General features: G+C 43.0%; 1 pseudogene across 1 annotated transcript; it reads right to left on the bottom strand.

Moving 5' to 3' along the window:
• Positions 1-11,509: 11,509 nt before the first annotated feature.
• LOC311369807 lies at positions 11,510-22,921 on the bottom strand (annotated as a pseudogene). Its single transcript has 3 exons — positions 22,771-22,921; positions 12,082-12,543; positions 11,510-11,693 (listed from the first exon to the last, which is right to left on the bottom strand). The product of its transcript is annotated as an uncharacterized misc_RNA (transcript).
• Between the last annotated feature and the right edge of the window lie 1,477 nt (positions 22,922-24,398).

Here is a 24,398-nt window from a genome sequence, read left to right as displayed (position 1 = left end):
GCACAGTACATCGAAAACATTCACTTGCACACAGCACAGGGCTCTATCTATTGCTTTGAGGCAACTTTGATTAAACTCCAGTCAATTTAGTAGCTACAGCTTCAAAACCAATCAATTGTCTGTAAAGTGATGTTAGAAATAGTCCTTTGTCTTTGGGTTTTAGGTGAGACAAAGTCGAGTCACAGGGACTCCTGAGTCTACACAAAGTCTTCAAGGAGGACAGATGATGCTCCTGGACGACAAGTCTTCCTCTACGTCCTCAGCGGACCATGTCCAATGTAGGTTTATTTGAATTTGTTTTGTATGCCAGTGTAGTGAATTGATTGTAGTGTATTTAATCCGTCCAACTGCAAGATCACCCTGAATGCAAACCCTGTGCCTTGGTGTTTTCTTTTGTCTTCAACAGGCAAGAATTTGACAGTGGATTTTCCATCCTCCGGGGTGATGTCACGTGCTACAGCAGATCAGGTTGGTGTAAATCTGTCTCATCTGAACACAGTCTATCTTAGCCAGCGCTTGGTCTGATTATAGCTGCTTTCACATATGGACGTGCATCCGTCTGTTCTCCGTCTATTCTACGGAGGTGCCGTATATGTGAATGACATATCGTGACGTTGGACCTCCTGAAGAAATACTACCCCCGAGGTAGTATGTTCTGCGGAGGAAATGCTAATTACCTTATATGTGAATGCGCTACCCTCGTAACAATTATTATTGACAACAGTTAGCTGAACATTATAGGGTCCCGTCCTTCCACTCCCTGTTTTCTCAGTTAAACACAGAAATCAACTACATTTGTCCCAGTGTTTGTTAGATGTGAAATGAAGCCAAAAAAAGACCCTCTCTTCCTCCAGTAACGCAGTCGTTTGCGACGCCTTTCTTGTTCGTCGTTTCTTCTATTTGTCTGTAACTCATGCTCCAATCTTTCATCGATCAATGCGGATGTTGAGGATGCAACGGAATATATGCATCGCTGCAGCAACATTATAATGATCGCGATGAGTTCTGCCCGTTTTGCCTGCGTGCTGTCTGGGGTCAAACCAAAACAAACCCGATCCCGCCTCTTGCGACCCTACGTCATATGCCGCCCCTTGCAAGCCCGCCCCCTTAAGCAGCCGGAGATTCTCTTGACACCGATGTCCGCATATCGGGCATCAAGTGTGAATAAGTGTGAATGACCCTCACGGTCGAACCTCCTGCTCCACAAATGCGGAGAAAAGACGGAGGTCATATGTGAAAGCAGCTTATGCTATACACTGGTTTTCAAAGTCAGTCAGAGTTTGATGCAAGGGATATTGTCCTCCTAAACCTGTTCTGTGACTGTGTCACACACGCAGATGTATTCTATACACTGGTTTTCAAAGTCAGTCAGAGTTTGATCCTAGGGACATTGTCCTCTTAAACCTGTTCTGTGACTGTCACACACTCAGATGTATGCTGTTGTAGTGTACATTTGGATTGTACGTTGTCCAGCATTTTTGATGTGGATTCATTCTGATCTAATTCCCACCTATGTCTTGCACAGCTGTGGTTGCTTACTGAAGCATACTTTAAATGCTATGTATTGCACAGTACATCGAAAACATTCACTTGCACACAGCACAGGGCTCTATCTATTGCTTTGAGGCAACTTTGATTAAACTCCAGTCAATTTAGTAGCTACAGCTTCAAAACCAATCAATTGTCTGTAAAGTGATGTTAGAAATAGTCCTTTGTCTTTGGGTTTTAGGTGAGACAAAGTCGAGTCACAGGGACTCCTGAGTCTACACAAAGTCTTCAAGGAGGACAGATGATGCTCCTGGACGACAAGTCTTCCTCTACGTCCTCAGCGGACCATGTCCAATGTAGGTTTATTTGAATTTGTTTTGTATGCCAGTGTAGTGAATTGATTGTAGTGTATTTAATCCGTCCAACTGCAAGATCACCCTGAATGCAAACCCTGTGCCTTGGTGTTTTCTTTTGTCTTCAACAGGCAAGAATTTGACAGTGGATTTTCCATCCTCCGGGGTGATGTCACGTGCTACAGAAGATCAGGTTGGTGTAAATCTGTCTCATCTGAACACAGTCTATCTTAGCCAGCGCTTGGTCTGATTATAGCTGCTTTCACATATGGACGTGCATCCGTCTGTTCTCAGTCTATTCTACGGAGGTGCCCTATATGTGAATGATATATCGTGACGTTGGACCTCCTGAAAAAATACTACCCCCGAGGTAGTATGTTCTGTGGAGGAAATGCTAATTACCTTATATGTGAATGCGCTACCCTCGTAACAATTATTATTGACAACAGTTAGCTGAACATTATAGGGTCCCGTCCTTCCACTCCCTGTTTTCTCAGTTAAACACAGAAATCAACTACATTTGTCCCAGTGTTTGTTAGATGTGAAATGAAGCCAAAAAAAGACCCTCTCTTCCTCCGGTAACGCAGTCGTTTGCGACGCCTTTCTTGTTTGTCGTTTCTTCTATTTGTCTGTAACTCATGCTCCAATCTTTCATCGATCGATGCGGATGTTGAGGATGCAACGGAATATATGCATCGCTGCAGCAACATTTAACATGATCGCGATGAGTTCTGCCCGTTTTGCCTGCGTGCTGTCTGCGGTCAAACCAAAACAAACCCGATCCCGCCTCTTGTGACCCTACGTCATATGACGCCCCTTGCAAGCGCGCCCCCTTAAGCAGCCGGAGATTCTATTGACACCGATGTCCGCATATCGGGCATCAAGTGTGAATAAGTGTGAATGACCCTCACGGTCGAACCTCCTGCTCCACAAATGTGGAGAAAAGATGGAGGTCATATGTGAAAGCAGCTTATGCTATACACTGGTTTTCAAAGTCAGTCAGAGTTTGATGCAAGGGATATTGTCCTCCTAAACCTGTTCTGTGACTGTGTCACACACGCAGATGTATTCTATACACTGGTTTTCAAAGTCAGTCAGAGTTTGATCCTAGGCACATTGTCCTCCTAAACCTGTTCTGTGACTGTGTCACACACGCAGATGTATTCTATACACTGGTTTTCAAAGGCAGTCAGAGTTTGATCCTAGGGACATTGTCCTCCTTAACCTGTTCTGTGACTGTGTCACACACGCAGATGTATGCTATACACTGGTTTTCAAAGTCTTTCCGAGTTTGATCCTAGGGACATGTCCTCCTAAACCTGTTCCATGTCTGTGTCACACACTCAGATGTATGCTGTTGAAGTTTACATTTGGATTCTACGTTGTCCAGCATTTTTGATGTGGATTCATTCTGATCTGATTCCCACCTATGTCTTGCACAGCTGTGGTTGCTTACTGAAGCATACTTTAAATGCTATGTATTGCACAGTACATCGAAAACATTCACTTGCACACAGCACAGGGCTCTATCTATTGCTTTGAGGCAACTTTGATTCAACTCCAGTCAATTTAGTAGCTACAGCTTCAAAACCAATCAATTGTCTGTAAAGTGATGTTACAAATAGTCCTTTGTCTTTGGGTTTTAGGTGAGACAAAGTCGAGTCACAGGGACTCCTGAGTCTACACAAAGTCTTCAAGGAGGACAGATGATGCTCCTGGACGACAAGTCTTCCTCTACGTCCTCAGCGGACCATGTCCAATGTAGGTTTATTTGAATATGTTTTGTATGCCAGTGTAGTGAATTGATTGTAGTGTATTTAATCCGTCCAACTGCAAGATCACCCTGAATGCAAACCCTGTGCCTTGGTGTTTTCTTTTGTCTTCAACAGGCAAGAATTTGACAGTGGATTTTCCATCCTCCGGGGTGATGTCACGTGCTACAGCAGATCAGGTTGGTGTAAATCTGTCTCATCTGAACACAGTCTATCTTAGCCAGCGCTTGGTCTGATTATAGCTGCTTTCACATATGGACGTGCATCCGTCTGTTCTCCGTCTATTCTACGGAGGTGCCGTATATGTGAATGACATATCGTGACGTTGGACCTCCTGAAAAAATACTACCCCCGAGGTAGTATGTTCTGCGGAGGAAATGCTAATTACCTTATATGTGAATGCGCTACCCTCGTAACAATTATTATTGACAACAGTTAGCTGAACATTATAGGGTCCCGTCCTTCCACTCCCTGTTTTCTCAGTTAAACACAGAAATCAACTACATTTGTCCCAGTGTTTGTTAGATGTGAAATGAAGCCAAAAAAAGACCCTCTCTTCCTCCGGTAACGCAGTCGTTTGCGACGCCTTTCTTGTTCGTCGTTTCTTCTATTTGTCTGTAACTCATGCTCCAATCTTTCATCGATCGATGCGGATGTTGAGGATGCAACGGAATATATGCATCGCTGCAGCAACATTTAACATGATCACGATGAGTTCTGCCCGTTTTGCATGCGTGCTGTCTGCGGTCAAACCAAAACAAACCCGATCCCGCCTCTTGTGACCCTACGTCATATGACGCCCCTTGCAAGCCCGCCCCCTTAAGCAGCCGGAGATTCTATTGACACCGATGTCCGCATATCGGGCGTCAAGTGTGAATAAGTGTGAATGACCCTCACGGTCGAACCTCCTGCTCCACAAATGCGGAGAAAAGACGGAGGTCATATGTGAAAGCAGCTTATGCTATACACTGGTTTTCAAAGTCAGTCAGAGTTTGATGCAAGGGATATTGTCCTCCTAAACCTGTTCTGTGACTGTGTCACACACGCAGATGTATTCTATACACTGGTTTTCAAAGTCAGTCAGAGTTTGATCCTAGGGACATTGTCCTCCTAAACCTGTTCTGTGACTGTGTCACACACGCAGATGTATTCTATACACTGGTTTTCAAAGTCTTTCCGAGTTTGATCCTAGGGACATGTCCTCCTAAACCTGTTCCATGTCTGTGTCACACACTCAGATGTATGCTGTTGTAGTGTACATTTGGATTGTACGTTGGCCAGCATTTTTGATGTGGATTCATTCTGATCTGATTCCCACCTATGTCTTGCACAGCTGTGGTTGCTTACTGAAGCATACTTTAAATGCTATGTATTGCACAGTACATCGAAAACATTCACTTGCACACAGCACAGGGCTCTATCTATTGCTTTGAGGCAACTTTGATTCGATTCCCAGCTGCCACCGATGTGCCCTTGAGCAAGGCATTTAACCCTAAGTTGCTCAAGGGTAGACTGGCCCTGAAATAATAGAAATATTTTGAATAAAAGCGTTAGCCAAATGTATAAATAATGTTCAGTCCCGAATGCAGACATTAATGTCCTTTGCAATATCTGTGTTTTAGGTAGCAGCCACGCTCTCTGATAAAGACTCTCCTGAGCCAATTCCAATACCTGAACCTTCATCCTCAACTGAACAAGTAAAAGGTCAGTCAGTCTTCTGGATGCGAGTGCATGTAGTCCTAGAAAAAGTTTTGGTTGTACAAAATCATGAATGTATGAGATTTTTCCAGTTTTTAAATGCAACTTCAGTCCCTAATCCCATCCGTGTCATGTTTTCAAAATGAGGCAAAATAAGCTCAGGGGGAAATAGTTCAGGCTTGTGTTTTTTTTTTTTTTGCCATCACTACTGGGGGTCTGCATGTTCCGTTTCTTGATCTGTCCAATACCTATGGGTCAGTTTTGAATTCCTTACTTTGGGCTGCCTTTTTTTTTTTTTTTTCAATTGCAAGAGTATTTGGTTCAATAGTATTTTCAGGATCTGCAGTTTTGTGTCTCAATACTGCATTTTACTATAAGATGACAGCCGTTGGAGGTGGGCATTATGGCAGGTTGCACCCTTTCTCCACTATCTTGCACAGTGGGAATATATATTTCATGCTCATTAGAGCATCAAATCCTAGGAGCTCTACTTAAAGTGGGGTTGTGGTGTAATTATTGAGCCCATGTAAATAGTGATCACTGCTATAATGGTCCCTATACTTATTTTTGCCCCTACAGAGAAAAGCTTCAGATCCAGTGGTCAGACCTCCAGCATGACACAAGGCAACCCCCCATGTGAGGTTGGTGTGAATACAATTATGTCTATTTTTGTAAGAATCATTATGGGATTACTATGGACTTTTTCATGATTTAAAGGGGAACTTTACTGAATTTTGAGTTTTGGTTTGAAGTCTTGATCTGTATGCAATATAACTGTCTGAAAACATTTCAAAAACCCTTAAGTCACCTCTGTCTCATTGTGTGTGCTTTCACAGCATTTTGTAATTGTATCAGCTTTAAGTGGAGGTATAGAAAGGGCAGGACTAAAATGGGGTCTGCGTAGGGCTGGGCAATATGGTTTAAAATCAATATTTTTGGACTAAATCTCAATACACAATATACACTCACCGGCCACTTTGTTAGGTACAGCCGTTAAATTTCTTGTTAACACATATAACTTATCAGCCAATCACATGTCAGCAATTCAATGCATTTAGGCATGTAGACCTGGACAGGACAACTTATTTAAGTGCAAACTGATTGGACGTCATAGCAGTTATGTATACGGCCATTATACAACAGTTAGGAACCAATCAGATTGATTGATTTAAGCCACCCTTTTTATAAAACTAGAGATAACCACCTATTGTTTTCATGACTTTTTAAGACCTAATTAAATTTAAGTTAACAAAAATGCTACTAGATATACTAGACAAGCAAGTTAGGAAGGGATATTTCTGTTAACTAATTTTATTAATTTGAAATATTTTCTATAACATACCCCATGTTTTGTTGGTGTTAATTTTAACCCATTATCTATGTTTGGAAGGTCTGGGCCTGCATCTTTGTTAATGCAAATTCTGTTAAGTAGCTAGTGATGCTCGTAGTGTGAAATGGAAGGTCTTGCAGTAGTGTGAAACAGTACATAATGAGAGCCTGTTTGTGTGTGTTATGAATTCATGTATTGCACATTTTGTTACTGTCTTTACAGGTGCATAGACTGTGTCATGAAGTAGTTCACATTGAGAGATGTTGTTTATGCTGTTCACCCATGTCCGCTGTCAGATGGCAAGGCCTGAGATGCAAAGGTGATTGTGTTTGTGCGACATCCACACATCCACACGCACAGACACACACACACACACACTTAAGTCAGTGATGGCATACAGTCCGTTATTCACATAAAGCTGTATAAAGAAAGCTAAACCAGCTAAAATAATTTTCATTTCATATCTAGAATGCCTTCGTGTTTGGCACAAATCCTGTCTCATTAAGGCCTCTGAAGACTGGGACATGTCTGAAGTAAGTACAATTGAGTATAATACAGATATATTAGTAGGGGAATCATCAACGAATAAGTGCCAGATCATAATGCGGTGGATAGAAGTGCCAATATTGGTATAGATACTTTTTGGTCTGGGCTCCTTTTACATGAATTATTGAATGTAATGAATCTAAACTTGAGTTTCACTTTTTGAACTTTTACTGAGGAAAAAAATAGCTTTTTAATGATATTCAAATAGTTTGACCACTTGTATTTTATTAGACCGATATCAGCTCTTACCACCTTTTTTAGACAGTCTTGTAAGTGTCCTGTTGTGTGCTTTATAGAGTGATGCATCATCTGGGGAGCACTACAATCCCAACAATTCCCCTGAGAGTTCTGATGCGGAATCAGAATCTGATGCTGAATCTAAAACTCCGCCGGACGTAGATGAAGATGCTCTTCGGGTTGCTGTGGCTGAAGAAGCGAGCACGTACATCTGTGACTCCACGACAGCTCCAATGCAGGGTGCAAAGGAATCAAATGCAGACTCGGATGAACATGATGGCAGTCATGGAAAACGGCAATTGAAAAGCAAAATCAATTATTGCTTCATTTGCAAGAAACCACAAACAAAATTTGCTCGGCACTTAAAAAGACATGCACACCAGAATGTAGATGTCGCCAGGGCGTTTTCACTAGCTCCAAGTTCATGTGAGAGAAAGAAAATTTTGGAAAAATTGCGGAATCTTGGTAATTTCACACATAATACAGAAGTCAAAGCCACTGGATCCGGGGCTCTAAAAGTTAAAAGAGAATCTAAAACAAGCAATGTCTCCGAGGCATATGATTTCTGCACCCAGTGCAAAGGGATGTTTTCCCGTAGAGAACTATGGAAACACATGAAGCGATGCCTGCTCAAATCGGAAATGACAGAGGAAACAAGTGCAGGAAAGACAAAAATTACAAGTTTGTCTCAATATGGAGCATCTGAAAGTGCATCTCAAGAGCTCTTGGCATTGATCGAAAAAATGCACAAAAATGAAGTGTATGACGCAATTATAAATGACTTCTTTGTTCTTCGGTTTGGGAAAACAATGTACAACAAACATGGACTTGACAAGTCTAAACACGACTACATCCGCCAGAAACTAAGAGAATTAGGCAGATTGCTTGTTGCTTTGAGAAAGATGTCAACTATAGACTCTGTGAAAGAAGCAGTCAAGCCATCCAATTTCATGACTCTTATTAAGGCAGTGAAGAATGTCGCTGGCTTTGATGAAGTAACTGGAATCTACAAATCACCCAGTTTGGCCCTTAAAATTGGGCACTCCCTCCGGCGAGTTAGTGAACTGATTATGTGCCAGTTTCTTATTGATGAGGATGACGAGGGGGTCGAGTCAATCAGAAGGTTCCACAAATTGTACGACACCCAGTGGTCAGAATTTGTTTCCCACTCAGCCTTGACAAATTTGAGCGATGCTACTTACAATAAGATCACAACCATCCCTCTAGCAGAGGATGTTCAGAGACTTCATTGCCATCTTCATCAGGAGGCAGATTTGGCTACAAAGAACCTGAACAGTACACCATCCACAGGTGCTTATACAGCCCTGGCATAAAATAACACTATGCAAAGTCATTTTATTCAACAGGAGGAGGTCTGGTGAAGTCTCAAAGATGACTTTAAAAATTTTTCAGGATCGGGATAACTCAAAAATGAATGATGACATAAGCACAGGACTGAACGAAATCGAGAAGAGAATCAGTCAGGAGCTCAATAGAGTCGAATTGAAGGGGAAAAGGGGACGCAAAGTGGCAGTCCTCCTCACACCCGACATGACTGCTTCGTTAACTCTCCTTGTCAGCAAAAGGAAAGAGTGTGGAGTCGATGATGGCAGTGGATACCTCTTTGCAATTCCCCACTGTAAAGGTTTCTTCAGAGGACAAGACTGCCTCCGTAAAAATGCTCGTGCTTGTGGAGCTGTTAACCCGTGCAGTTTGACCTCAACTAATCTGCGCAAGCATATTGCCACAATTAGTCAAGTCATGAATCTAAAAGACAATGAACTGGACCAGCTTGCAAACTTCTTAGGCCATGACATACGGGTGCATCGGGAATACTACCGCTTGCCCCAGTCGACGATTCAGCTTGCAAAAATATCTAAGCTGCTGATTGCCATGCAGGGCGGGAGTGTGAAAGACATCCAAGGGAAGTCACTCGACCAGATAGGCGGTATGTATTAGTCCTTACTATTTTAATGTAAATTATTTACTACATTATTATTATTATATTATTATTTACTACTTCCCTACACAGCTTTGCTGCTAGACCCCCAATAACCAATTGTGAATATCTGTTGCGATCTGCAATTTGATTTTCAGATGACATAGAAGATTTTGGCCCTACTCCCAATCATCCAGGTCCTCCTCCTGAAACTGGCATCCAAGGTATTGTCATAGTGAATTTCCACGCCTACAATTGTGCTGCTAGGCCCCTAAGAAAAAATTCTTAACGTCTGTCGTTGTAATCTACAATATGATTTTCAGGTGACATGGAAGATTTCGCCCCTACTCCCAATCATCCAGGTCCTCCTCCTGAAACTGGCATCCAAGGTATAGTCAGTAAATTTCCATCCCTGCCACTGCCCTCTGCTGTTTTGCTGCTAGGCCCCAAATAAAAACATCTTAATGTCTGTCCTTATAATCTAAACTATTTATAGGTGACATGGAAGAATTAGCCTCTGTTGCTGATCAATCTGGTCACCCTCCTGAAACCGGCCTTCAAGGTATTGTCATAGTGAATCTCCATGCTTACAACTGTCCTGTGCTGCTTTGCTGCTAGGCCTCTGGGTACCAGTTCTGAATGTTGGCATTACAATCTACAATATGATTTTCAGGTGACATGGTTGATTTCGCTCCTGTGCCTGTTCATTCTGGTCATCCTAAAGAAACTGGAATCCAAGGTACTTGGTCTGATCTGATGAGGGGTAATTAAACATGTTTTGAACTTGTTTTAGAAATTGTTGACCTGAGGGGTATACTACAAAGGAAACTCAACAGAGCCTGGCTCTCTTTTCTTGATCTGGTTCAACCTAACACAAACCCTCGCTCAGAGCTGACTGGTATCACGAAGGCAGTGATCACTTCAGGCTTCAGGCTCTGTGCACATCCCTATGAAAGGGGGCGTTAAACCCGTCATTTGACTCTGCTTCCAAACAAAATGGACTGATCTTGTGTGTCGCTGACTTCATTCAAGAGGAAAAGTTTGTCAGTCTAAATGATCACAAAACAGCAGAAAACAGAGCCGAAAAAAAACCTCTTACTGCAAATAAGGAGAGAGTGGAATGCTGTCAGAAAATTAGGCGACTGAATTGATTTATTTATTTTACCATTATCATTCCCGCATTGCGTAACGTGATGCAATTAAACGTTAAACTTGGATTTAAACACTACATTTAGCCTAATTGATTTATAGGCTACTTTGCTATATTTATAGCAATACGCTTAATAGTCCCACACTTAAGAATGTTATTTAAGTCTGACACTGTCCCCAAATGAATAACCTATGTTGAAAATCACTTTAGTTTTGAGCCACATCAAAATGAAGACAATTTGGATTTAGGCTAAAAGCCTTTTATTTGCATTTGGTTATGATCCTAAGACATCATAGAATGTATTTTTGTATGACAAATATTTACAGCAGCCACTGTCTGATTTCCCCAACAATGGGGTTTTTCCCCACTGGGTACTATGGAGATAACCTAAAGATGTAAAACTCAATATTTGAACTTCAACAGACAGGACCTGGAGCTACCATTGTATACAAAGTTAAGATTTGTTGCTCTTTTCAATACAGGTAAACACATTCCGTCCGAGAGGAAGCGCTGTGTGAAGAGGCCGTGGTCTGAAATGGAAACAAAAGCTGTGATGAAGCACATGAAGCCATATATTCTGAATGGACTTCTGGTCACGAGCACTCAATGTGCATTGTGCAAAGACAACGAACACCCTGTCTTAGAAGGACGCACAATTCAAAACATCCGTGATTTTGTGAGAAATAAAGGCCTAAAGAATAAAAAAAAAATAGAATTCACACGTGGAATAGTTTAATTAATAGTTAATAGTGTTAATCAAGCTAAATTCAGACATCAAGTTAAGTGCTCTTTTTTTGGTCGCTGGTGGTTCGCAGTTTTGAGTGGTTTGCATTTGAGATAATGTGTTCAGTCAGATTTGATCAATCTTACCTTTGAGAGTTGTAAAGACCTAAAGAATAAAAAAAAAAGTAGAATTCACACGTGGAATAGTTTTATGTTTTGTACAGTTTTTCAAGAATTTCAATGTCAATCAAGCTAAATTCAGACATGTTGTGTTCAGAACAATCTCAGAGCATCTTGTGCTTCCCTGAAGCCAACATATTGTCCAGTGGCCGAAGGGTATTTGTTTCAGATGCTGGTCACGACACAGGATGGAAGAACACGTCTGTTGCCTCTTCCCAGCTGTGTTCCTTTCAACCCCCACTCTAGAACGATTCGGTAGGCCACCAATCGGTACTGCCTAAAACAAGAAGGAAAACAAGTAAGCTTTTGGGAGCAGGCTCTTAGCAAAGACAGAATTCAACTTGGGTAATAGCCCACATAAAGACAATGGTCCTACTGCTACTGCGTTTATGGTGGTAGACTGATTTGCTGCATTCTCTAGGCTCAAAATCCTACGGCCTATGCCTACATAGTAATAGCTGGCTAGAGTTAGCTTTCTCGATTATCGGCCACTCTTTAGACTGAGGCTGTGGTTGTACATCAAGGGTAAAGTGTAGGCCTAGCCTATGAAACAGACTTGGAGCCCATCTATGAACATACCATATATAATAATTGATATGGTATGTCCATGTATGGACTCCAACTAGGCAACAAATAATAACATTTTGTTTGGATTGCACACTTACAAGAGTGACAACTGGCCGTTGGGTCCATCAGGTCTGGGTCTTCTTTTCCAATTGATTTTATCGAAGGAGAAGAATGTTTCGAGCACTCCTCGATTTAGAAGGGGGGGGGGGGGGGGGGGGAGTCCTGGTGCTCCGTTATGCAGATTGGTTTGTTTCGGGAGGCGCTATTCCCAGACACATCTAGATCTTGAAAACTAGTGGCCAGCTCCATTTCTTGAATCTGTGGGATAACTAAGTCCCACTCCCTGCAGCAAAAAGTCTGCATTTTTATGCATTCTCTGCACTGGCACTACCAGTCTCCAGATGTTCTGTCCCGGTTCTCTACTGCAGCTCCAGTGGGGGCTGTCTCTACAGACGCTCTTTCTCTTTCTGCTCTTTGGGCATCCATCTCTCTCAGTTCTTCGTCCGTGTATTCCGGTTCATACAGGTACGGTTCGTAGGATCCAAGTAATTCCTCATCGTCTTCAAAATCAGACAAAATCAGAAATCATACACATCGCTATGTTGTCTTTCAAACGTAGCCATCTCTTGTGTAATGAATAGGCTAATACAATTCCTCTGCTTCGGTAGCAGCAGGTAAATAAACTATAATAGATCCGGTTGTATAGGTAATATCAATCTGCCGCTGCCGTAGCCTATACGGAAGTATAAACTACCCTGCTCCTGATACACAAGTCCCTCAAAATGCAATGCAATACAAGGATAGTTTCATTTAAAACATTCTGTCAACACAGACATTTACACTGATAGTATGGCGTAATAATTGATTTGCCTCGGGTGTACTGTGTAGTGGGTAAGACTGTTTTTATTGGCAGGCTAGCGGGGCCCGTCGACTTGCGCTAGCCTAGCACCAGCGATCTATGCAAATAGAAGGACTGAATGAAACGTGTTGAAAATGGTCATCAATAACACACTGGCTCACTTGGAAATGAGACCCGATGTCCAAAATCCTGAACTATCCCTATAAGTGCTCCTTTTTTGGTCGCTGGTGGTTCGCGGTTTTGAGTGGTTTGCGTTTCAGATAGTGTGTTCAGTCTGATTTGATCAATCTTACCTTTGAGAGTTGTCAACACTGCTTTAGTGTCCTCACAATCCTGTCTGCAGTCTGTGTGTCGACTAGTGTCCTTGCAGGCCTGTTCTAAAACTTGGTCTGTGTGTCGACTAGTGTCCTTGCAGGCCTGTTCTAAAACTTGGTCTGTGTGTCGACTAGTGTCCTTGCAGGCCTGTTCTAAAACTTGGTCTGTGTGTCGACTAGTGTCCTTGCAGGCCTGTTCTAAAACTTGGTCTGTGTGTCGACTAGTGTCCTTGCAGGCCTGTTCTAAAACTTGGTCTGTGTGTCGACTAGTGTCCTTTCAGGCCTGTTCTAAAACTTGGTCTGTGTGTCGACTAGTGTCCTTTCAGGCCTGTTCTAAAACTTGGTCTGTGTGTCTGTCGACTAGTGTCCTTGCAGGCCTGTTCTAAAACCTATGTCCTCACAAACCTCTTTGGGGTGCTTACAAGCCTGTATGGGGAATGTCCCTGTATACCACCAAAATGTCTGTGTAAATCTGTGTGTCACTATCTTTTGAAATATGAGGAAATGTTCCTTTTTAAAGTCAGATATATTTTTGTAAAAAAAAAATAGAATTTTTGATATATATTTTATAGCTCTAGCACCTCTGGAAAGGGGTGTCCCCGTAGGCCTGTACTGAGCATCATTTGCAGAAATTTTTCAAAAGTGTCCTCCTAATCCTCCGTACCAGTGTGTGTGTGTGTGTGTGTGTGTGTGTGTGTGTGTGTGTGTGTGTGTGTGTGTGTGTGTGTGTGTGTGTGTGTTCTTTAAGATTCTCCCCACCGAACGGGGCGCCAGAAGAAGACAGAGAGTTGTTTTAACTCTTTGTGGTTTTTTATTTGCTTTGTTTGATTTTCCTTATGCAGTTGTTTTAGTCCATAAATAACAGGTTATAAACCTGTAGAATAGAAAGGCTACGGTGTAAACATAATATATACAAATATAATATACAAATATAAATTACAATAGTCAGTATTAAGTGTTATAATAATAGTATAATATATAATATAGTATAAAATAATTAGTGTTTAAACTGAATATGCAACAATTCCCCGCACAAGCAACATTGCACATTAAACACTAAATATACATTAAACATTGCACTGCCACACACAAGCCACATTGCACATTAAACATTAATTAGCCAAGTCAATTACTTAAACCAAATGTACATCGATGTCAATGCTACACATTAAACCAACAGCCCAATCCACAAAGTGCTCTCAGTATGTTGGCCTAAAGTGCAAAACAGTGAGTGTAGTTTTAAGCAGCAACGCTGAGCACAGCAAACCATTACCTGTGTGAAGCGATTAACTACATTACCCAGCCTGCACCGCAAACAGGACGTATTCTCGTGTGACAGCGAACATAGACATCTTATAAGTAGACGCAGCATTGGCTGCTGTGACGCGAGAAATTCGGCCGCCGTCTTGGAGTGGTGATGAGCAGCCTGAGCGGACAGCTCACAGGTCGCGTCTACAGAAGAGAACAAGGAGGCCGGGCTGGTGTTCAGCGTGTTCCTGCTCAAAAGAGCGGACCGTCGAAAATAGGAATCGGATTACTTTTCACAAGTAAGATTTAACATTAACGTACTATTGGTTGTATTTTGTGAAAAAAATATTACCACAGAGTTGAGAAGGAGCAAAGATCTTCAATAGTACTGAAATCGTAGCCGCTAGCAAACAAGATTATGACCATAATAGAATTGCTTGTCAATGAAATGAAAAAAATGACATACTTGAATAACATAAAGTTGAAATAAATGATGAAGATAAAGATTTAAAAACCAACAGGGGTAAAAGTTAGGACCACAGTCCAGATTGTGTAGGGGGGGTAATATATGTTAGCTAACTAGACAATCAGATGGACAGTGGCTATACAGTAAAGCTAGTCTAGCTTTCCAACCCAATTTTGTGTAGCCCACCTTCGTGAAATGTGTGATAAACAGGAAAAGGCCCTGCCACACTTACCTGACACCTGGAATGGGGTAATTTTTGGGATTACTGTTGAACTACTAACTAGGCTATGTGTTCACCCGGCTATGAACTGAGACTTGATAAAGCATATTATCAATATATAACATATCTTGCCTTTTCTCTCTATAGTGTAACACTATATAGTACCATTGATACACTTATTAATACTAACCATCATGAAACGTATAGCAATACTAACCCACTCTATATATATCTCTCTCTCTTCCCCCTTACCTCACTTGTGAGGTAAACCATTACCAGTCATCAGCCATCCTTGTATTTGGCCCTCATCGCACCTGAAGTCCCATCCCTATGACTGCCCTACCATCGCCTGTTGCTGTCCCCTTGACCGGATTCCTGGCCTGCGCTGCCTAGCGATCCACTACTGCCCCATGACAATTCCTAATCCCTATGACAATTCATCCCTACACTAGACTATTTGAACTTTCTGACACTAAATGGGATTCATGCATTATCATACTGGTTAGGTAACCATCCTACCTCTTTGTAACATACACCCCAGGTGGCTCTAAACACCATGTTCTATTCTCTACACCTAACTAACCTATTCATTTATCATGTATACAAACCTCACTGCCCTGTAACTGACCCTAGGCAGATGGATCAGGCCCTCGAGTCGTGGATCTGCTCGAGGTTTCTTCCTATATGTATCCAATTCTAGGGAGTTTTTCCTCACCCCTGTTACTCATGGGCTCTCTCTGGATGTTCAATACTCTGTAAAGCGCCGTGAGACGTGTAATGTTTTGGCGCTCTATAAATAAAATTGAATTGAATTTAATTGAATGTTAACTTGTGTATAATTCCCATTTGCACTTTTAATCTTGCTGAATTCTACAAGGCAAATATTAAGTTAAAACTTAGTTCCCCGGCCCCATTCGTCTTTGTAAGGAAATTTTATATTTTGTCTCATTTTAGGCAAAGTATAAGACAATACTTTCTTAACAGTATAATTGGAACCATGAATAAGTCGTTCAAGTAACAATATTCAAATACTAACATTGTTGGGTAAGACAGAATTTGGTTTTATTCTGAATCCAGTGAAACAGATTGGTGGTTTTAGCTGATATAAAAACTTTCAGGTGTTTATTTATGTTTAAGTATTTGGCAGACGCTTTTATCCAAAGCGACATACATAAAAAATACATATAAAACAATCACTGTAAACATAATCATTTAAGGGAAGAATGTAATACAAAATATCAATACAAAGTGTCAAGACAGAATAAACTGCTGCTGCTGCAACAGAGATACAGTCTATAGGTCCCTAAGATATATAGATATCTAATGTATTCATACATTGTTTATGTAGGATATACGTATATGTATATATAACCTAATCATGTTTCAAGTCTTGTTTCTTCTACTTAAAAATAGCTGACCGTTTTTTTTTTCCCCTTCTCGGGATTATATTCCCAGTTTTGATCTCGGACGTCTGGTCATTTATAGCATATAAGAATATTCTATTACTGTTAAGCCAATTATGAATAATAAAACACACCAAAACATGTGTCCTTTATCATAGCTACACGTATGACAAAAAACCGCGTGAAAATCAGTGGTATTCAGTGAGGTAAGTTTATTATTATTAATTAAACACGTTGACAGTTCATTGCTCCTGCCAAATGAATCACACTGAGTGGAGCGGATCACCACTCCGAGATGGCGGCCCCGCGTCTCGTCAGCGCCAGTAGGCAGTAGCGGTCGATGCTGCGTCTACTTATAAGATGTCTATGACAGCGAAGACGCCCCAACGCCAAACATTTCCAGGGATACAGAGCGTGACCAGACAGACCAACTTAAACCGCGGCTCAATGGACACAAACAGCAGCTTACCGGTGGCGCGTCTCTCCTGACGAGACAACGCGCTGAGACCAGCGCTAGCTCCCGTTTATAGCGCGTGCCCGTAGTCAACGTGCCCGTGCACGAGATTCAAACACGCCCCGTTGGGATTTTACTGGTTCGACTCTCGACGGGCCCGCGCTTCAATCAGGTGAGCGGACCTCCCACTTTCACCTCACCTGCTTTACATTGCAGTTGAACACCCGTGACGTAGTGAACGTAACTGTGTGTGTGTGTGTGTGTGTGTGTGTGTGTGTGTGTGTGTGTGTGTGAAGAAACCTTCGCTGAGGTATTCGAGGCTGTGATTGGCTGTCACAGAGAGGAGGCGGTTCCTGTGAGGTATTCGGGGCTGTGATTGGCTGTCACAGAGAGGAGGCGGTTCCTGTGAGGTAGCCGAGGCTGTGATTGGCTGTCTGGACTTCCAAGCACTTCCCAGAACTTCATTCTTCTGCACTGAGGATCCCTGAATCTTTCTCTAAACCCACTCTATCTTTAGGTTATTGGTTTATTATAATGATGTGATATTGTGAAGTGTGTCTGTGTAACGCTTATCAATCTTACTATAGAGAAAACAATGTTAGGTAATGTTGCAATAGATCGAAACCTAATGTGTTAAATGAGTCACTTCTCTTCAACCAGTAGAAACAGAGCGTGAAGCGCGCGTGTGTGTGTGTGTGTGTGTGTGTGTGTGTGTGTGTGTGTGTGTGTGTGTGAGAGAGAGTGAGAGACACACACAGACAAAGATAGAGAGAGACAACAAGACACCGACAGACAGACAGACAGAGACAGACAGACAGACAGACAGAGACAGACAGATGAACAGACAGAGAGGGAGAGAGAGAGAGACAGAAGCTGCTTTCACACATGTCCTCCGTCTTTTCTCCACATTTGTGGATCAGGAGGTTTGACCGTGAGGGTCATTCACACTGACTCACACTTGACTTTGAATCGAGGATATTGTCTCGGCTGTTCTTTATTTTGGGCCGTGGGTACAGCAGGCAAGGTCAGCTCGACTCCACGCTTTCAATCATTTAAAAAACCTGCAACTTCAAACAATTATTTTATTTATTTTACAATTCAAAAATGAACAAAACTGTCTTCTAAATTAAGGAAATGATACTGGGAAACAAATAAACCATTATAAGCAACGAGTGAACTTAATAAGCGATCAAAATACTCTTTTCAACCACCGCCTCTTTCCCTTGACATTTAGTTTTCACCTGACATATGCGACAGATGTTTAAGGCAACCTGGTCGTACAGGAATCCGTGAAATGAGTCGGTCTACGTCCCGTATAGTAGCCTATATTTTAATTTAACGTCTTTAATGGTAAGAGACCGTACAGGGACGGACAATGGATAATGAGCGTTGTTTAATTAAATTACAATGCCACATATGGCAGACACCTTCAGATATGAGAGACCCCCTCAGATGTTTGACTTTGTTGCCTTTATGGGAGCCAGTCCTCACTTTATTCAAACACAGGTTGTAGGCTACTTGTTCGTGTCCAAAAGGACACAAATGACTCTGAAAAGCAGTGCCAGCATGCAAATATTTTTTAACCATTCAGAGAACAAAAGGCAACAGGCAGATTATCATTTCGGGGGCCACTCAATGACATGCAAATGCAGCCGTCGGTACGAGCCGGTATGCCCGGCCATCATTTGATGGGATGCAGTTAGCAGGTGCGTGTTTGACCAAAGGCGTCGTCCATTGCCATACATATGGCTAAGCAACAGATAACTACAACCATTTGCTTACCATTGAGTGGCACCCTAAATGACAATCAGCTGGTGCCCTCTTGCATGCTCCTCCAAAGTAGGCAATTATGAATGTGGATGTTGCGTTAAAGGGGCCTAATTGAGGCAAAGGCCAGATGGCCTGGGCGATAACCCGAACATTTTTTTGGTTTACGTTACGTTTTTAAATTTAACCATGCCTTATTCTCGATCAACCTGACGTCCTATGACAAACATTGACAACTAATATTTGTTTGTTTTATTTGACAAGGCCATATTAATTTTCGACCCCCTGTGGCCTCATTTTCGACGCCCTGTGATAAAACCTAATTTCAACAAATAAAAGTGGCTATTCCCGTAGTTTCATTAGTTTCATTTGGCTAGGCCTTATTCTCAACCTGACATCCTGTTTTATAGGCAAGGCCTTATTTGAACTCAACGAATAGTCTGTTCTCAGAAGTGCGCTCATGAAGACTAGGATGCGGAATGCAGAAAAGCATTCCAGAAATTCCAGAAAAGCAACAATATAAAGATATAAAATAATTTTATTACACGCTTAATACCACAAAAATCACACCTTTTTAACAAATGAAAGTGCATATGAATAAACAAAGTGTCAAGTCACAAATCACACGTAAAAATCACACCAAATATGTTAGGGAAACAGGAGGAGCGAACCCAAACGCTGGACACAGGGAGGCGGAGACAGGGTGAAAGGAAGTGGGATTTATTGGAACCAAGGGGTAGTCAGGCAGGCGAGAGTTTGTTAACGGGCAGGCAGTCAGGCAGGTAAGGGTCCAAGTACCCCTGACTGCAGCCCGCAGACGGAGCCCACATTGAGGGGCGGGCACTCAGTCCACATTGAGGATTGAGCAGATTTCCGCTGCCGCCGTAGGCTAATGGTCTTGTTAATGTAAGAGTAATGGTAATACTATGTTAAGCTAGCGGGAGCCCACCCTGTTAATTAAATTATAGAAACAGGTGGCACGGGAGTATTGTGACTGGCTATCTTTCTTGCTGCGTACCAGGGACCTATTATTAAGTTAAGCATAGCCTAAACGACTTGTTTAATTATTTGCCTGAAGTACGCATTCTTACATCCGGTTTAGTGATATCAAAATAAGAGTCCTGCATGCAGCCATAGATATATAGAGATTTCTCATCCGCGCTGCTAATAATATGATACATAATATGATTTTATGAAAGGATTCTGCTCTATGGCATGCCCCTTTATAATGTGGTACTTTCTCAACATTAGGCCAAAATAAACAATTAACGAAGACATTGAATATCCAAAAGTTATTAAGACTGTCATCAATTTAATTCAACTTTCATACAAGTATAGCCGTCACTCATAGGTTAATACGGGAACCTGTTAATATTTGAATGCCCTTTTTGAGTAAGTATATGTGAGATTAAGACATTGAGTGTGTGCGTGTGCGTGCTCACGTAAATTGTCCCTCTGCAAGTTTTGAGCAAAAGGTAATGTGATACTTATCCTACAAACGAATTGGTTTACTTTATATAACAGGGATACAACCTAAATACATGGAATGAAACGTGATACTGTATTCATAACAATTGAATTAAAGCTACATGTGTGACACACATTGAATTACACCAATCTCAGGAACTCTAACAACTGTCTTTTTATTGAACAGAATAATGTAAAAAAAACAAACAAAAAAAAAAAAAACAATGTCTCAAATGTTTACTCACAAGAGGCAAACACTTTCAGGTTTCTCTTGTCAAACATCTCCACACAGAACATTTCGTAATCATTCTTTCATTTAAAGAAGAAGCACAACGGTTCACTGGCATGCCAAATGTCTTTCTTTCGAAACAACCTCGAAATAATCTACGTGCTTTCGGCGTATGTGTGTCTTGTAGTTTAGTTCTTGTAGTGTGAACAAGTAACCTTTGCTGTTTGTCTCACAGGAGGGACTACTTGTCTCACAGGAGGGGTCACTGGGATAACTGGAGGGGCCACTGGGGTGACTAGAGGGGCCACATGTCTCTCTGGAGGGGCCACTGGGGTGACTGGAGGGGCCACATGTCTCTCTGGAGGGGTCACTGGGATAACTGGAGGGGCCACTGGGGTGACTGGAGGGGCCACTGGGGTGACTGGAGGGGCCACTGGGGTGACTAGAGGGGCCACATGTCTCACAGGAGGGGCCACTGGGGTGACTGGAGGGGCCACTGGGGTGACTAGAGGGGCCACATGTCTCACAGGAGGGGCCACTGGGGTGACTGGAGGGGCCACTGGGGTGACTGGAGGGGCCACATGTCTCTCTGGAGGGGCCACTGGGGTGACTGGAGGGGCCACATGTCTCTCTGGAGGGGCCTGTGGGGTGTCGTGAGATTCCAGGTGCTTTAAGAGCTGTTTTCGGTTTATAATTGTAATTGCACAATTATAACAATGAAAGTGGCTAGTCTTCCTGCAACCTAAACCGCACTTTATGATTGTGAACTCTGAAAGAAGAAATATACAAGATATACAATACAATTAATAAAAACTGCTTTCATTACGGACATATTTTAAATTGTGTATTTAAAATGGTATCAAATATATATAATAATAATTTAAAAAAAAAGAAAATGTACCTCTGTATTTAACCGAGGCATGGCATTTAATATGGTCGATCTCATATTTTGACCCTTTATATCTGCAGAAGGGGCAGTGATGAAGACCGCTGCTGTCCAGCTGTATTTCAGGGCTCTCGCCATCCACAGTTACACTGACGTGTCTCTAAAAGTCAAAGAAAACCAGTATAAACATAAAAGCAGTTTTCTACAAAAAAACATTGCAGCGTTTCGGTATTCTATTTTTCGGCTGCTTTGTATAAGCTGGCTTGTGCATATACACAATGTAATTAGACTAAAATCATATTGATATTCGATTTCTGTGGACTCTTATGAACATTTCAAGACCCAACTTGAAGTATCAACTCATTGCTAAGGATATCCACAACGACAATAAAGTAAGAATGCACCAAGGGAGGGGGAGGGGGGCTATTTTGACCTAAGACACTACGATATATTTGTTCTATATTCGCTAAACGTATTTATTCCACCGAATGGTTGACATTGGTTGACATTCCTGAGATTCTAAGCTTTCAAATGGTGTATGACATGACTATATCACTCAACCTTATGATGCCGAAAATTGATCTAGCATGTTGGGGGGAAGGGGTGGTGTAACTAAAACTTGCCCGCCGGCGGGATTTGACGATTAAGTGGTTAACAAGACACAATGGCAGGAATATTACTAAATATATTAAGCATTTTGACAGTCTCACTAACTTGCATGTTTCATGTGTCGAACAGCATCTTTCTTCTTTTCTTCATTTATATAGAAAGTCGTTTCTGAGTTGACCCCGTTCGCCTGAACTCAATGTGGGCTGAGTGCCCGCCCCTCAATGTGGACTGAGTGCCCGCCCCTCAATGTGGACTGAGTGCCCGCCCCTCAATGTGGACTGAGTGCCCGCCCCTCAATGTGGACTGAGTGCCCGCCCCTCAATGTGTACTGAGTAGACAGAACGGAGAACTAGAGGACAGAAAAAAGGGTTACGAGGAAGTCAGGGAAACTGAACTAGACTAAAATAATGCTGGTAGGACCGATACGAACTTGGTAGTTGTATACGACGAACTGGTGCTGGCTGATAGAAGATCACCGACTGAAGTAGGGAATGGAGATTGCAGATTGCAGACAGGTGTGTTGGGAGAATGAGGACCAGTGGCGACAAGCGGCCACTAGATGGGGGTGTTGGACCGTGTAGCCAGACGTGGCGTAACAAAATAATAATAAAAATGAACACAAACAAAGTCAACAGATGAAGCAGTGAAAGTGTAAAGTGTGCTCAAGCGTCTGTTCTGGGGCACAGGCCCTGAACCGCGGAGGCTCCGAGGTCCACGTAGGACCATCCCCATCCCGTCCGTCTTGGTGTTGATGGGGCTCGGGCCCCCCCGGTGCGTGGGCAGTGTACCGGGCCGGGGGGGGGGGGGGGGGGATGCTATCTGGGGCTCTAGCCTCCACGCTGCAGTCGGGGGGGGCTCTGTGCACCATGGGGCTGCGGGGCTGACAGCCTGTGCAGCGCTCGCTCCGGCACGGAGTCGAGGTCCGAGAGCCGTCGGTCCGGTCGGGCCGCCTGTCTGTCCCGGTCGGGCCGCCTGTCTGTCCCGGTCCTCCCGCGTCTCTTGCCGTGTGCGGTCATCCCGCTCCCGGTTCTCTAGGACCCTCAGACGTTCCCTGTCCTCCGTCCTGCGGTCCAGTTCTGCCAACTGCTGGGTGGCTTCAGCCGCTGACCCAGCGCCTCTTTGTCCTTTTACTCAAGGGCGGCGACAGCAGCTGCCTCTGAACTGAACCGTTCCTCAGCCGTGTTTCTTATCACCGGGTTCGGCGTGAGAGTGTCCGGGACAGAAGACGTCTCTGAGCTGGACGGTGACGGCATGATGGTCTCCATGCTCTCCGACGGGGAATCTGAGAGGGCTGCCACTTGCATGCTGCCAGTGGCTCGTAGCGGCCTTGTGGAGTGCCAGCCCCCCCCAGATCGTCTCACACAAGTCCTGCTACTGGCAGGTTTTGCGGTCGTTCCCACTTTTTTTGTTGTGGTCTACCACGGTGGTGAACTGCTTTTTGAGGGATTTTAATTTCGTGATGAGTTGTGTCCTTCCCTTCACAACTCCCATTTCAGCAAAAGCTTCTTCACCACACGGTCGTACATGACTGCGTCTTTCGCAGTGCCCTTCATGTGTGCGATCACCGCACTGTCGGCCCTCAAAGTAAGCAGCTGAAAAACCTCTTGGTCTTTCCAGGCCATTCTCGTTTTGAGTCGTATGTCTCCTTGCCTCTCCTACATATGCAGCCTGCTTCTGGCGTGTTTTTTGTTCCCGCCATAGAGCGTGTTCCCGCCGTAGTGACGCTTGAAAGCGTCATCAACACGCCCACTAACGTGAAGTGAGAAATGCCGACATTCTACTGCTCATTCACATGGAAGGTAATTAGCATTTCCTCCGGAGAAAATACTACCTCGGGGGTAGTATTTTTTCAGGAGGTCCAACGTCAGGATATGTCATTCACATATACGGCACGTCCGTAGAATAGACGGAGAACAGACGGATGCACGGTGAAAGCAGCTTATGTTACCCTCACCTAGCACCTTGTGAAATACTAAGTATGACTAAGTAGAGTGAAATGCAGATTAAAACGTAGAGTGAGTGAGTGAGTGAGTGAGTGAGTGTGTGTGTGTGTGTGTGATGGAGGGAGTGCTGTGAGTCTACACAGTAACGTTTGATCCAGACAAGTGGAATACAGATCTCTCTCTCTTGAACTCAATTCAATTCAAAAAAGCTTTATTGGCATGAGAAACAAACGATAACATTGCTAAAGCAGGTGAAAAATGCGAGGTCAAAATATTGACTCTTTTTCTCTTCTGATATCATGAGAAGCTCATTCAGGGACAGCCTTGGCTCTTTGAACGTTGACCGTAGAGTAAAGGACCTCCTCCTCCTCCGACCGATCTGATTGGACATTGGAGCCAGCCAATCGGTGGATGTGGACGCTGGCATAGTGAAGGTCATCCTGCTGTTCTATTGGTTCACTCTGTGCTGAAGGAGCCAAGCGATTGGTCCCAGCTAAGACGTACACAGGAACACAAAGAGACTGACAGGGAGAGAGGGAGAGACAGAAAG

Source organism: Micromesistius poutassou (assembly GCF_964030765.1).
Source record: "Micromesistius poutassou genome assembly, chromosome: 24".
Classification (NCBI taxonomy): Eukaryota; Metazoa; Chordata; class Actinopteri; order Gadiformes; family Gadidae; genus Micromesistius; species Micromesistius poutassou.
This window is presented reverse-complemented; position numbering and strand designations above follow the sequence as displayed.